We start from the raw sequence: 8,134 nt of genomic DNA on the forward strand, positions 1-8,134 counted from the left end.
CTTATCTTATCCTAGTGTCTAAACTCTTCTCCATGGCTGGACCCCCAAATAATATTCCTTTACGTGCTAAGGGGTATCTAGAGAGTGGGATAGGTTTAATAACTACCCTAACCCTAACGCGTACCCTAACCCTAACGCGTACCCTAACCCTAACACGTACCCTAATCCTAACCCGTACACTAAACCGAGCCCTAACCCTAACTCAAACCCTAACCCTAACCCTAACCCATACCCTACGCCGTACCCGAACCCCTCCCCGAACCCATACCCTAAGCCGTACCCTAACCCTAACCCTAAGCCTAACCCTAACCCTAGGCTACCCTTGACTGCTTCTGCCTCCAATAGATTTCCTAAGCACTAGTGTTTGAAGGAACAGCTTAAAAAGAGAATCCTAATGTGATTTCTTTATAATGGGTGTGTTCCTTCTCTTATCCTAGTGTCTAAACTCTTCTCCATGGCTGGACCCGCAAATAATATTCCTTTACGTGCTAAGGGGTATCTAGAGAGTGGGATAGGTTTACTAACTACCCTAACCCTAATGCGTACCCTAACCCTAACCCCTACCCTAACCCTAACACGTACCCTAATCCTAACCCGTACCCTAAACTGAGCCCTAACCCTAACACTAACCCTAACCCTAACCCTAACCCATACCCTACACCGTACCCGAACCCCTCCCCGAAACCGTACCCTAAGCCGTACCCTAACCCTAACACTAAGCCTAACCCTAACCCTAGGCTACCCTTGACTGCTTCTGCCTCCAATAGATTTCCTAAGCACTAGTGTTTGAAGGAACAGCTTAAAAAGAGAATCCTAATGTGATTTCTTTATAATGGGTGTGTTCCTTATCTTATCCTAGTGTCTAAACTCTTCTCCATGGCTGGACCCCCAAATAATATTCCTTTACGTGCTAAGGGGTATCTAGAGAGTGGGATAGGTTTAATAACTACCCTAACCCTAATGCGTACCCTAACCCTAACCCCTACCCTAACCCTAACACGTACCCTAATCCTAACACGTACCCTAAACCGAGCCCTAACCCTAACACTAACAGTAACCCTAACCCTAACCCATACCCTACGCCATACCCGAACCCCTCCCCGAAGCCGTAGCCTAAGCCGTACCCTAAGCCTAACCCTAAGCCTAACCCTAACCCTAGGCTACCCTTGACTGCTTCTGCCTCCAATAGATTTCCTAAGCACTAGTGTTTGAAGGAACAGCTTAAAAAGAGAATCCTAATGTGATTTCTTTATAATGGGTGTGTTCCTTATCTTATCCTAGTGTCTAAACTCTTCTCCATGACTGGACCCCCAAATAATATTCCTTTACGTGCTAAGGGGTATCTAGAGAGTGGGATAGGTTTAATAACTACCCTAACCCTAACACGTACCCTAACCCTAACCCCTACCCTAACCCTAACACGTACCCTAATCCTAACCCGTACCCTGAACCGAGCCCTAACCCTAACACTAACCCTAACCCTAACCCTAACCCATACCCTACGCCGTACCCGAACCCCTCCCCGAACCCGTACCCTAAGCCGTACCCTAAGCCTAACCCTAAGCCTAACGCTAACCCTAGGCTACCCTTGACTGCTTCTGCCTCCAATAGATTTCCTAAGCACTAGTGTTTTAAGGAACGGCTTAAAAACAGAATCCTAATGTGATTTCTTTATAATGGGTGTGTTCCTTATCTTATCCTAGTGTCTAAACTCTTCTCCATGGCTGGACCCCCAAATAATATTCCTTTACGTGCTAAGGGGTATCTAGAGAGTGGGATAGGTTTAATAACTACCCTAACCCTAACGCGTACCCTAACCCTAACGCGTACCCTAACCCTAAAACGTACCCTAATCCTAACCCGTACACTAAACCGAGGCCTAACCCTAACTCAAACCCTAACCCTAACCCTAACCCATACCCTACGCCGTACCGGAACCCCTCCCCGAACCCGTACCCTAAGCCGTACCCTAACCCTAACCCTAAGCCTAACCCTAACCCTAGGCTACCCTTGACTGCTTCTGCCTCCAATAGATTTCCTAAGCACTAGTGTTTGAAGGAACAGCTTAAAAAGAGAATCCTAATGTGATTTCTTTATAATGGGTGTGTTCCTTATCTTATCCTAGTGTCTAAACTCTTCTCCATGGCTGGACCCTCAAATAATATTCATTTACGTGCTAAGGGGTATCTAGAGAGTGGGATAGGTTTACTAACTACCCTAACCCTAATGCGTACCCTAACCCTAACCCCTACCCTAACCCTAACACGTACCCTAATCCTAACCCGTACCCTAAACCGAGCCCTAACCCTAACACGAACCCTAACCCTAACCCTAACCCATACCCTATGCCGTACCCGAACCCCTCCCCGAACCCCTACCCTAAGTCGTACCCTAACCCTAACCCTAAGCCTAACCCTAACCCTAGGCTACCCTTGACTGCTTCTGCCTCCAATAGATTTCCTAAGCACTAGTGTTTTAAGGAACAGCTTAAAAAGAGAATCCTAATGTGATTTCTTTATAATGTATGTGTTCCTTATTTTATCCTAGTGTCTAAACTCTTCTCCATGGCTGGACCCGCAAATAATATTCCTTTACGTGCTAAGGGGTATCTAGAGAGTGGGATAGGTTTAATAACTACCCTAACCCTAACGCGTACCCTAACCCTAACCCCTACCCTAACCCTAACACGTACCCTAATCCTAACCCGTACCCTAAACCGAGACCTAACCCTAACACTAACCCTAAACCTAACCCTAACCCATACCCTACACCGTACCCGAACCCCTCCCCAAACCCGTACCCTAAGCCGTACCCTAAGCCTAACCCTAAGCCTAACCCTAACCCTAGGCTACCCTTGACTGCTTCTGCCTCCAATAGATTTCCTAAGCACTAGTGTTTGAAGGAACAGCTTAAAAAGAGAATCCTAATGTGATTTCTTTATAATGGGTGTGTTCCTTATCTTATCCTAGTGTCTAAACTCTTCTCCATGGCTGGACCCGCAAATAATATTCCTTTACGTGCTAAGGGGTATCTAGAGAGTGGGATAGGTTTACTAACTACCCTAACCCTAATGCGTACCCTAACCCTAACCCCTACCCTAACCCTAACACGTACCCTAATCCTAACCCGTACCCTAAACCGAGCCCTAACCCTAACACGAACCCTAACCCTAACCCTAACCCATACCCTACGCCGTACCCGAACCCCTCCCCGAACCCCTACCCTAAGCCGTACCCTAACCCTAACCCTAAGCCTAACCCTAACCCTAGGCTACCCTTGACTGCTTCTGCCTCCAATAGATTTCCTAAGCACTAGTGTTTTAAGGAACAGCTTAAAAAGAGAATCCTAATGTGATTTCTTTATAATGTATGTGTTCCTTATTTTATCCTAGTGTCTAAACTCTTCTCCATGGCTGGACCCGCAAATAATATTCCTTTACGTGCTAAGGGGTATCTAGAGAGTGGGATAGGTTTAATAACTACCCTAACCCTAACGCGTACCCTAACCCTAACCCCTACCCTAACCCTAACACGTACCCTAATCCTAACCCGTACCCTAAACCGAGCCCTAACCCTAACACTAACCCTAACCCTAACCCTAACCCATACCCTACGCCGTACCCGAACCCCTCCCCGAACCCGTAGCCTAAGCCGTACCCTAAGCCTAACCCTAAGCCTAACCCTAACCCTAGGCTACCCTTGACTGCTTCTGCCTCCAATAGATTTCCTAAGCACTAGTGTTTGAAGGAACAGCTTAAAAAGAGAATCCTAATGTGATTTCTTTATAATGGGTGTGTTCCTTATCTTATCCTAGTGTCTAAACTCTTCTCCATGGCTGGACCCCCAAATAATATTCCTTTACGTGCTAAGGGGTATCTAGAGAGTGGGATAGTTTTAATAACTACCCTAAACCTAACGCGTACCCTAACCCTAACCCCTACCCTAACCCTAACCCGTACCCTACTCCTAACCCGTACCCTAAACTGAGCCCTAACCCTAACACTAACCCTAACCCTAACCCTAACCCATACCCTATGCCGTACCCGAACCCCTCCCCGAACCCGTACCCTAAGCCGTACCCTAAGCCTAACCCTAAGCCTAACCCTAACCCTAGGCTACCCTTGACTGCTTCTGCCTCCAATAGATTTCCTAAGCACTAGTGTTTGAAGGAACAGCTTAAAAAGAGAATCCTAATGTGATTTCTTTATAATGGGTGTGTTCCTTATCTTATCCTAGTGTCTAAACTCTTCTCCATGGCTGGACCCCCAAATAATATTCCTTTACGTGCTAAGGGGTATCTAGAGAGTGGGATAGGTTTAATAACTACCCTAACCCTAATGCGTACCCTAACCCTAACCCCTACCCTAACCCTAACACGTACCCTAATCCTAACCCGTACCCTAAACCGAGCCCTAACCCTAACACGAACCCTAACCCTAACCCTAACCCATACACTACGCCGTACCCGAACCCCTCCCCGAACCCCTACCCTAAGCCGTACCCTAACCCTAAACCTAAGCCTAATCCTAACCCTAGGCTACCCTTGACTGCTTCTGCCTCCAATAGATTTCTTAAGCACTAGTGTTTTAAGGAACAGCTTAAAAAGAGAATCCTAATGTGATTTCTTTATAATGTATGTGTTCCTTATTTTATCCTAGTGTCTAAACTCTTCTCCATGGCTGGACCCGCAAATAATATTCCTTTACGTGCTAAGGGGTATCTAGAGAGTGGGATAGGTTTAATAACTACCCTAACCCTAACGCGTACCCTAACCCTAACCCCTACCCTAACCCTAACACGTACCCTAATCCTAACCCGTACCCTAAACCGAGCCCTAACCCTAACACTAACCCTAAACCTAACCCTAACCCATACCCTACACCGTACCCGAACCCCTCCCCAAACCCGTACCCTAAGCCGTACCCTAAGCCTAACCCTAAGCCTAACCCTAACCCTAGGCTACCCTTGACTGCTTCTGCCTCCAATAGATTTCCTAAGCACTAGTGTTTTAAGGAACGGCTTAAAAACAGAATCCTAATGTGATTTCTTTATAATGGGTGTGTTCCTTATCTTATCCTAGTGTCTAAACTCTTCTCCATGGCTGGACCCCCAAATAATATTCCTTTACGTGCTAAGGGGTATCTAGAGAGTGGGATAGGTTTAATAACTACCCTAACCCTAACGCGTACCCTAACCCTAACCCCTACCCTAACCCTAACACGTACCCTAATCCTAACCCGTACCCTAAACTGAGCCCTAACCCTAACACTAACCCTAACACTAACCCTAACCCATACCCTACACCGTACCCGAACCCTCCCCGAAACCGTACCCTAAGCCGTACCCTAACCCTAACCCTAAGCCTAACCCTAACCCTAGGCTACCCTTGACTGCTTCTGCCTCCAATAGATTTCCTAAGCACTAGTGTTTGAAGGAACAGCTTAAAAAGAGAATCCTAATGTGATTTCTTTATAATGGGTGTGTTCCTTATCTTATCTCAGTGTCTAAACTCTTCTCCATGGCTGGACCCTCAAATAATATTCCTTTACGTGCTAAGGGGTATCTAGAGAGTGGGATAGGTTTACTAACTACCCTAACCCTAATGCGTACCCTAACCCTAACCCCTACCCTAACCCTAACACGTACCCTAATCCTAACCCGTACCTTAAACCGAGCCTTAACCCTAACACGAACCCTAACCCTAACCCTAACCCATACCCTATGCCGTACCCGAACCCCTCCCCGAACCCCTACCCTAAGTCATACCCTAACCCTAACCCTAAGCCTAACCCTAACCCTAGGCTACCCTTGACTGCTTCTGCCTCCAATAGATTTCCTAAGCACTAGTGTTTTAAGGAACAGCTTAAAAAGAGAATCCTAATGTGATTTCTTTATAATGTATGTGTTCCTTATTTTATCCTAGTGTCTACACTCTTCTCCATGGCTGGACCCGCAAATAATATTCCTTTACGTGCTAAGGGGTATCTAGAGAGTGGGATAGGTTTAATAACTACCCTAACCCTAACGCGTACCCTAACCCTAACCCCTACCCTAACCCTAACACGTACCCTAATCCTAACCCGTACCCTAAACCGAGACCTAACCCTAACACTAACCCTAAACCTAACCCTAACCCATACCCTACACCGTACCCGAACCCCTCCCCAAACCCGTACCCTAAGCCGTACCCTAAGCCTAACCCTAAGCCTAACCCTAACCCTAGGCTACCCTTGACTGCTTCTGCCTCCAACAGATTTCCTAAGCACTAGTGTTTTAAGGAACAGCTTAAAAAGAGAATCCTAATGTGATTTCTTTATAATGGGTGTGTTCCTTATCTTATCCTAGTGTCTAAACTCTTCTCCATGGCTGGACCCCCAGATAATATTCCTTTACGTGCTAAGGGGTATCTAGAGAGTGGGATAGGTTTAATAACTACCCTAACCCTAACGCGTACCCTAACCCTAACGCGTACCCTAACCCTAACGCGTACCCTAACCCTAACACGTACCCTAAATCTAACCCGTACACTAAACCGAGCCCTAACCCTAACTCAAACCCTAACCCTAACCCTAACCAATACCCTACGCCGTACCCGAACCCCTCCCCGAACCCATACCCTAAGCCGTACCCTAACCCTAACCCTAAGCCTAACCCTAACCCTAGGCTACCATTGACTGCTTCTGCCTCCAATAGATTTCCTAAGCACTAGTGTTTGAAGGAACAGCTTAAAAAGAGAATCCTAATGTGATTTCTTTATAATGGGTGTGTTCCTTATCTTATCCTAGTGTCTAAACTCTTCTCCATGGCTGGACCCGCAAATAATATTCCTTTACGTGCTAAGGGGTATCTAGAGAGTGGGATAGGTTTACTAACTACCCTAACCCTAATGCGTACCCTAACCCTAACCCCTACCCTAACCCTAACACGTACCCTAATCCTAACCCGTACCCTAAACCGAGCCCTAACCCTAACACGAACCCTAACCCTAACCCTAACCCATACCCTACGCCGTACACGAACCCCTCCCCGAACCCCTACCCTAAGCCGTACCCTAACCCTAACCCTAAGCCTAACCCTAACCCTAGGCTACCCTTGACTGCTTCTGCCTCCAATAGATTTCCTAAGCACTAGTGTTTTAAGGAACAGCTTAAAAAGAGAATCCTAATGTGATTTCTTTATGATGTATGTGTTCCTTATTTTATCCTAGTGTCTAAACTCTTCTCCATGGCTGGACCCGCAAATAATATTCCTTTACGTGCTAAGGGGTATCTAGAGAGTGGGATAGGTTTAATAACTACCCTAACCCTAACGCGTACCCTAACCCTAACACCTACCCTAACCCTAACACGTACCCTAATCCTAACCCGTACCCTGAACCGAGCCCTAACCCTAACACTAACCCTAACCCTAACCCTAACCCATACCCTACGCCGTACCCGAACCCCTCCCCGAACCCGTACCCTAAGCCGTACCCTAAGCCTAACCCTAAGCCTAACCCTAACCCTAGGCTACCCTTGACTGCTTCTGCCTCCAATAGATTTCCTAAGCACTAGTGTTTTAAGAAACAGCTTAAAAAGAGAATCCTAATGTGATTTCTTTATAATGGGTGTGTTCCTTATCTTATCCTAGTGTCTAAACTCTTCTCCATGGCTGGACCCACAAATAATATTCCTTTACGTGCTAAGGGGTATCTAGAGAGTGGGATAGGTTTAATAACTACCCTAACCCTAACACGTACCCTAACCCTAACCCCTACCCTAACCCTAACACGTACCCTAATCCTAACCCGTACCCTGAACCGAGCCCTAACCCTAACACTAACCCTAACCCTAACCCTAACCCATACCCTACGCCGTACCCGAACCCCTCCCCGAACCCGTACCCTAAGCCGTACCCTAAGCCTAACCCTAAGCCTAACCCTAACCCTAGGCTACCCTTGACTGCTTCTGCCTCCAACAGATTTCCTAAGCACTAGTGTTTGAAGGAACAGCTTAAAAAGAGAATCCTAATGTGATTTCTTTGTAATGTATGTGTTCCTTATTTTATCCTAGTGTCTAAACTCTTCTCCATGGCTGGACCCCCAAATAATATTCCTTTACGTGCTAAGGGGTATCTAGAGAGTGGGATAGTTTTAA

The sequence above is a fragment of the Balaenoptera ricei genome, chromosome 1 (genome assembly GCF_028023285.1).
Source record: "Balaenoptera ricei isolate mBalRic1 chromosome 1, mBalRic1.hap2, whole genome shotgun sequence".
In the NCBI taxonomy this organism is placed as follows: Eukaryota; Metazoa; Chordata; class Mammalia; order Artiodactyla; family Balaenopteridae; genus Balaenoptera; species Balaenoptera ricei.